This window comes from Myotis davidii, unplaced genomic scaffold (assembly GCF_000327345.1).
Source record: "Myotis davidii unplaced genomic scaffold, ASM32734v1 scaffold570, whole genome shotgun sequence".
Lineage (NCBI taxonomy): Eukaryota > Metazoa > Chordata > Mammalia > Chiroptera > Vespertilionidae > Myotis > Myotis davidii.
The window spans coordinates 1592797-1600295 of NW_006283631.1; the positions used below are offsets into that span (position 1 = coordinate 1592797).

The 7499-nt window shown below is 40.6% G+C and overlaps 1 protein-coding gene across 2 annotated transcripts in view; it reads left to right on the forward strand.

Annotated features, from left to right (window-relative positions):
• The window catches only part of IFT80 (intraflagellar transport 80), a 106227-nt gene that overhangs the window by 6902 nt on the left and 91826 nt on the right, over positions 1–7499 (forward strand). The gene's annotated exons all lie outside the window — the stretch shown is intronic.

The following is a 7499-nucleotide window of genomic DNA, read 5'->3' on the forward strand; positions in this document are numbered from 1 at the left end:
GCGCCCCCCCCCCCTTGCCCCCCTCACCCCAGCCCCTCTGGCCTTCTCTGGCTGCTTCAAGCCCCACCCTCAGTCTCTCAAGTCACCTCAAGTAGGTCCTGCCTTCTCTGGGTGCCTCCCCGCTTCTGCCCTGTCTCCGGAGCAATGTGGCGGCCCCGCCCCATCATGGCGCCAGAGGAGAGCATGGAAACCTCCCGTCCTGCTGCACTGTGCTCCTTCCCCAGGCAGATGAGCGGTAGATGGCAAAGGACTGGTGAGGGGAGTGCCACGGGCTCTCACCCCTGCCCTCCCAGGCATGGGCCTCCTCCAGGTGCCTCCCTGCTTCCACCCTGTCCCAGGAGCGATGCCCTGCCATGCCTGCACAGGCAGCCTCCTCCTTAGCGGTCGTGACTATGACATGGTTAGGACCAATTAGCATATTACCTCTTTATATATATAGATTTGTGGATCACATGGTTTATTAGCTAGAATAATAATAAACACCCTGCATTTATTAGGACACCCAATGAAAGGATTATAAATATAGCCAATAAAAATAATATTAGACACAGAAACCTAGAGACAGAACCTGGCTACAGAACTTGGCTGGAGAACCTGGATAGAACCTGGCTGAAGAACCTGGCTACAGAACCTGGTGACCGAACCTGGCTGGAAAACCTAACGAGAGAATATGGCAAAAGATCCTGGACAGAACCTGGCTACAGAACCTGGCAACAGAACCTAGAGACAGAACCTGGCTACAGAACCTGGCAACAGAACCTAGAGACAGAACCTGGCTACAGAACCTGGACCTAGACACAGAACCTAGAGACAGAACCTGGATAGAACATGGCAAGAGAACCAGACTAGAACCTGGTGACTGAACCTGGCTGGAGAATCTAGCGAGGGAACATGGCTACAGAACCTGGCTGGAGAAGCTGGAGAGCCTGGCTGGAGAACGTGACTAGAGAACCTGGCGAGGCTGCTGATCAACTGAATGCTGTCTCCGTGTCATTCCTTCTTCACCGACTCAGTCCACACCTTTGGGGACCCCTGGACCTGCTGGGGTTGGACCCCGGCAGTCCATCATTCATTTCTCCATGGAGGGCAGTTTCTTCACTCTACCACATAGTATGCTACTGTTCACTCTTTCTGCAGTACGCAGCAGTGAGAAACATTAGAGTAACAGAATGTATTAGCGCAGACTCCCTACAGAAGGCATTTCCCCTCGTGGCTTCTCAAACAAGATTGGGAGTAATTTGTAAGAGTCAGCTGTGGAATAATATTGCATAACAAATCACCATAAAGCCTCAGTGGCTCACTACAAGCATTTAATTTTCTCTTTCAAAAAGACTGATTTAGTTGAGATGGCTTTGTCTCAGACTGGCAGTGGGTTTGTGCTGAATGATACTCTATTGTCTAGCACAGAGAGTCCAGTGATTTGGTAAGTAATAGGAAGTCTGCATTCTAGTATATAATTTGAGGGGGGAATCTCAGAGTAATTTGGCATAGAATAATTAAATGAATTGAGAGCTTCCTGTGTAAACTGAGGCTTTTATGTTGCTAATTTGTAAAGTTGAGATAAATTATAATTATTTAAAATAAATAGCTTCCACAAATAAGTGAGATCATGTGATATTCGTCTTTCTCAGTTTGGCTTATTTCACTTAGCATAGTATTTTCCAGGTCCATCCATGCTGTCCCAAACAGTAAGAGATAACTCTTTTTTATAGCTACATAGTATTCCATAGTGTTAATATCCCACATCTCACTTATTTGTTGAATCTAATGAACAAAATAAATTGAGCAACAAAATAAGACCCAAAGAAAGGAGGCATGGAACAGGCGGACATACCTTGATGTAGGGTTGGGGAGATGAGAAAAAAATAGATTAAAAAAATAGAATAGACAGTCCTTCCCAGGCCAGAGTTACATGGTGGTTGGAGTGTTAGCCCACACACCAAAGGGTCTTTAAGGACATGTACCTGGGTTGCAAGTTCAATAAGCATGTGTGGGAGGAAACAAACACAAACAAAAAAATAAAAAATAAAAATAAAAAAATAATATTAAAGTATGGCGGCAATATCTAGCTATAATGATAACTAGAATTGCAAGGAAATGTAAATATCACAGAATATACCTACACTTTAGCAAATGCATATGGGAATTGGAGTAGGGTGGGAGTTAGAGGTCTTTTGTAATTGAACTATACTGCCATTTGAAAACCTGTTTCTTTTACTTGCTGTGTCTTTGAATCTGTCCCTGGAAATGATGAACCTGTCATACAAGAGAGATCTTGTATAGTTCTATGATAGGACCAATCTGAATAAAAGATCTGGCTCTCTCCCTCCTTTCTCCTCTGGGAGGAGACACAGGAGCCTGCTCAGAGCTATCTGTTTAGAAGACTGTTGATGCAAATTGCACTTTTAAACACAGGACCTTGGGTAGTTAAAAGCAAAACATTAGCTTCAACTATTAACATCAATAGTGGTTAGCCACGGGTTAGCCAATATGCAGGTGAGCTAAAAAGAACTTGGTATTAGTGTGCTTATGATCTAGTTCTTGCATTTCTTATCTATCCTTCACATTCTTGTTCACCACTGAGGCTTTTCTGCTACTTATTTATAGGTACATTCTTGTTGACAAATCATGCCTTCCCTCTTTCCTGACTGAAAGTTTTTCTATCTCTGTTTTATTTCTTAAATGTAATTGTTCTTTTTTCTTTTATTGTAGACCATTTTAAGCATTTTTAAGTGTACAGTTCAGTGGCATTAAGTATATTCATATTGTGCTACTATCACTTCCATCCATCCACAGAACTCTTTAACTCTTGCAGAACTGAAACTCTGTACCCATTAAATAGTAACTCCCCAATCCTCCTTTTCCCAGCCCTGGCAACCATCATTTTACTTACTATCTATGAATTTGACTACTCTAAATACTTCATACAAGTGGAACCATACAGTATCTGTGCTTTCATGATTGACTTATTTCAATTAGCATAATGTTATGTTTAATTCTTAGCATTAATGCTTAATTCTCTTTTCTTATTTCTAACTCTATTCCACATTATAAACACACTAGCGGCCTGGTGCATGAAATTCGTGTACTTTGGGGGAGAGGGGGTGTCCCTTAGCCCAGCCTTCACCCTCTTGCAGTCCAGGGATGTCCGTCTGCTTGCTAAGGCCCGATCCTCCTGGGTTTCACAGCTGTTAATGCCACATCTAGTTTTGAGGGCAGCTGGAGAAATAGTCTTTGTTCTAGGACAGTGGTCGGCAAACTCATTAGTCAACAGAGCCAAATATCAACAGTACAACGACTGAAATTTCTTTTGAGAGCCAAATATTTTAAACTTAAACTATATAGGTAGGTACATTGTTATTAACTTAATTAGGGTACTCCTAAGGCTTAGGAAGAGCCACACTCAAGGGGCCAAAGAACCGCATGTGGCTCGTAAGCAGCAGTTTGCCGACCATGGTCCTAGGTGGTCAGATGTGTAGCAAAAATTCATATTCTTCTACCACATAAGTAGGAATGAATGAATATTGGAGAATAGTCGGCTGTTTTGACCATTTCCCATTATCTGTCCCAAACTCTTAGCTCTTTCCAGTGTAAATCCTACCACTCTACCTTTTGGAACTCACAATATGTTATTGGCCAAAAATCTTTACTCTGGAATGGTTTATTTCTTTACTTTCACAGTCTAACTTAAATCTGGTTCTTTCCTAAGGAACTGCATTCCCCTTGGTCCTCTCAAGTGGAGGCTGTTTAGCCTCCCAGATTCCCATGTGTCAAAGGGCCTTCTTTCTCATTAGTGTGTCTGGACAGTTGATTCCCTTTCCTCTTCCTCTCTAAAATCTCCTACTCTCTTTGAAATAAGTCCTACCAGTCTACCCTGTCTTTCTGCAGTCATCTGCAGATCTATGCTGTGTCTGTCTCCACCACTATTCCTCTCATTCTTCTCAGTGATTTAATATCCACAAATCAATCTATCCCGTTCCCTGGCCTCTCAGTTCATTGACCTCAGCCATCCACTTTTCACCATCTTAACCTACTTCAGCATTACCAATATCTACATTCTCCCAAAATAGGTTTTAAGCATCTTATTGTATTTATATCTCCATTTGTTTTTCTTTAGTTTACTTCATGTAGAATCTTAATGCTGTCTTAGCCAGTTTGGCTCTGGGATAGAGGGTCCTGAGGACTAAAGGGTCCGGGTTTGTTTCCGGTCAAGGGCATGTACCTGGGTTGCAGGCTAAATCCCCAGTTGGGGCACATTCAGGAAGCACCAATCGAAGTGTCTCTCACATTGATGTTTCTCTCTCTCTCTGTCTCTTCCCCTCCCTTCCACTCTCTCTAAGAATCAATGGAAAAATATCCTCAGGTGAGAGTTGACAAAAAAAAAAATAGAATCTTAATGCAGACAATACTTCAGACTTTAGTAGGACTTCTTAGGCCACCTTTTCATGTATCTGGGTAGTCTCATCTTAATGACTTTGAACATGATCTCTGCACTGACAACCCTCAAATTGATATCTCTTTGATATTTCCAGCTCCATCCACTTCCTTGACTCCAGACTTGTATATCCAATATCTCCTTGAATTTTCCATTTGGATGTCTAATAGGCTCCTTAAATTTAACATATCCCAAAAAAATTTTTTTTATATCTTCCAACATGTTTCTCCCTCAATCTTCACCTCAGTAAATGGCATTCTGTTCTACCTATTGAAGCTTCAGTCGTTTTTTATTCCTCCTTTTCTTAAACCCAACTCATCAATAAGTCCTACGGAATATAATTTCGCAATATATTCAGAATGCGACCTCTTCATATCAGTCATACCACTACTGTCTTTCTCATCCAAGCTACATCTTTCATCTCTCTTCTAGACTATTGAAATCCTAAGTGGCCTCCCTGGTTCCAGTCTTGTTCATCCTTGCTCTGTTTTTTGTTTGTTTGCTTTTAAAATATACTATCCATACTGGCACTTTAAAAACGTAAGTCAGATCGTATCTCTTCATTGCTCACAACCCTTCATTCATTCAGAAGAAAATCTGAAGCTTTTATTGTGGTTTTTCAAGCCCCTGTATGATCTGTATCCTCTCTCTTCTCCCCTAATTTCCTGCCACTCCCTTCACTCATGCTGTATTAGCCATACTGGCCTTCAGGATCCGACTTAGTCTTAAAGGCATTGCTGGCTGCTGTATTTAGAATTTTAAGGGAGTAAGTGTCGGAGCAGATAGATCAGTTCTGGGTTACTGCAGTAATCAAGGCAGGGGATGACGGTGACTGGACTATGCTAGACGTGCTGAGATGTAGCCAGATTTGGAGTATACAGTATTTTGGTTGTTGACTGTCAGGGTTTGCTCTTAAGCTCCATGAAATTTGACCCACACTAGACCAAAGACAAATTATAAATGATTTTTGGTAGCAAAGGCATAGTTGCTCTCACGCGCTCCCTTTGCAAAGTTGTGAAATTGATCAAGTTACCTATACTCAAGAAACTTTCTTTTTATTACCTCCTCCCTCCCCCCAACCCCTCTTCACTCTACTCCCTACCCTGCACCCAAGTATCACGACTAGTCAGGTCCTTGATAAACAATGCCTTTGGGCAAATAAAAACCTCCTCAGTGCAGCCCTCAGGCAGCTCTCCACTTCCCTGAATTAGTTAAGTGCTAATACTATCTCTTTATTTCTCTATTTAGCTTCACACCAGAACGCCATATCCTTCAGGCAAATGATCTCAGCTAAATAGGATGTTTGGGGCCCTGGCTGGGTGGCTGGGTTAGTTGGAGCTTCATCCTGTGCACAAAAAGGTTGAGGGTTAGATTCCAGGTCAAGGCACTTTTGGGTTCCAACCCATCAGGGCAAATATGAGAAGCAACCAATCTTCCTTCCTTCCTTCCTCCCTTTGTTCCTTCCTTTCTTTTCTTCCTTCCTCTCTCTCTCTCTCTCTCTCTCTACCCCCCTCCCCTTCCACCCCTCTTCCTTCCTCTGTCTAAAAAAACCACACAAAACATATTCTTGGGTGAAGATTAAAAACAAATAAATAAAAAGAAATAGGATGTATGGGGAAGATCTTTCTGAGCAAGGGAGAATCTTCCTAATGTTAGAATGGCACCTTCTTCTTTCTGTAATTCCTTGGCATCTTGTTTCTGAATTGTTGCAGATTTCTTTCTTATGAAAAAAATTGCTGCTTTTACTATTTAGATGAGATTATTATTGCTTTTGGTGAGACATTATTCCTAATTATTCTGGATTTCATGTTTGAGGTACTTTGATCTAGGCTACATCATGTCTTTGTCAAAGATCTTTCAAGTTTCTGGTTGTAATTGTATATTCAGATTTTATATATTTTTTCTTGTCATTTGTGTTATCATTTTCAGAAGCAACAATTACCTGCTTTCATTCTTTTAAAATCCTATAAGCAGGGTGAATTTGACTTATTATGAAAAAGCAGAATTAAATAAGTATGTTTATTCTTCCCCCCTCTCTAATTGGAAGGGGTCTGATGGGAGGGGGGAAGGAGTTTTGAAAACAATGTTGAAACTCTAAGGACCAAAAGTGAGCCTATGAAGTATGTGGGTAAGAGATTGTGTTCTTTTTCTGGCTGCTGTACATAGTTTCATACTTTTGACGTTGAACAGAAATCTTGCTGAGTGAACTGGAAGAGACGGAGAGGCTTCTTACCCTAGTTGCATATTGGCTGACCATAAAACTTCAAATTTTTTTCTGTGGTTTTAACAACTTTTTCCTCCCAGTCTAACAAATTTATGAGTAGAATAAGTGAAAAAGATGCTTTGAAATACAGCTATGTTTAGCACCTTGCTGATCTAAAAACCTTCCTGGGTTAGGGGGAATGATAAGGGAGACCTACTGAATTCTTACCTATACTCGGCATATCCTTTGGTACAGTTAGCAGTAATTTTCTACTTGGTGAAGAGGATTTTGTTCCTTTAATTACACTTTGATTTAATTTATTTATTTTCTTTTTAGGTTAGTGATATTACTCAGAAAGAATCCTATAACTATAAAATGAACTCAGACAATTTAGCATTTTCTTGATTTGTATATTTTGATGACCTGGTTATTTGGGGGAGTATTACTCTTCTTTTTCTAGATTTTTATTTGTCAATTACATTGTGATTTTCATGTAACTTTTATAAGGGTTTTATTACCGCTGCTTACATAACTCACTTATTTTTCAAATTGTCACTATGGCAACCATAAGTGTTGGGGTAGTACATCTACCTCCAGTAGAATGTAAACCTCAGATTGGACCACTAGGTTGGTGATATCATAATATTTCCACGTTATTAAAGCCCTTAATATCTTAGCCCTCAATCACATTTTGGGAATTTATTCTAATGTATTCAACATGACCAATATTGATTTGCCATTGAGGGCTTCCCAGTTTACAGAATCATTTAAAAAATATATATTTTTATTGATTTCAGAGAAGAAGGGGGAGAGAGAGAGAGAGATAGAAACATCAATGATAAGAGAGAATCATCGCCCACT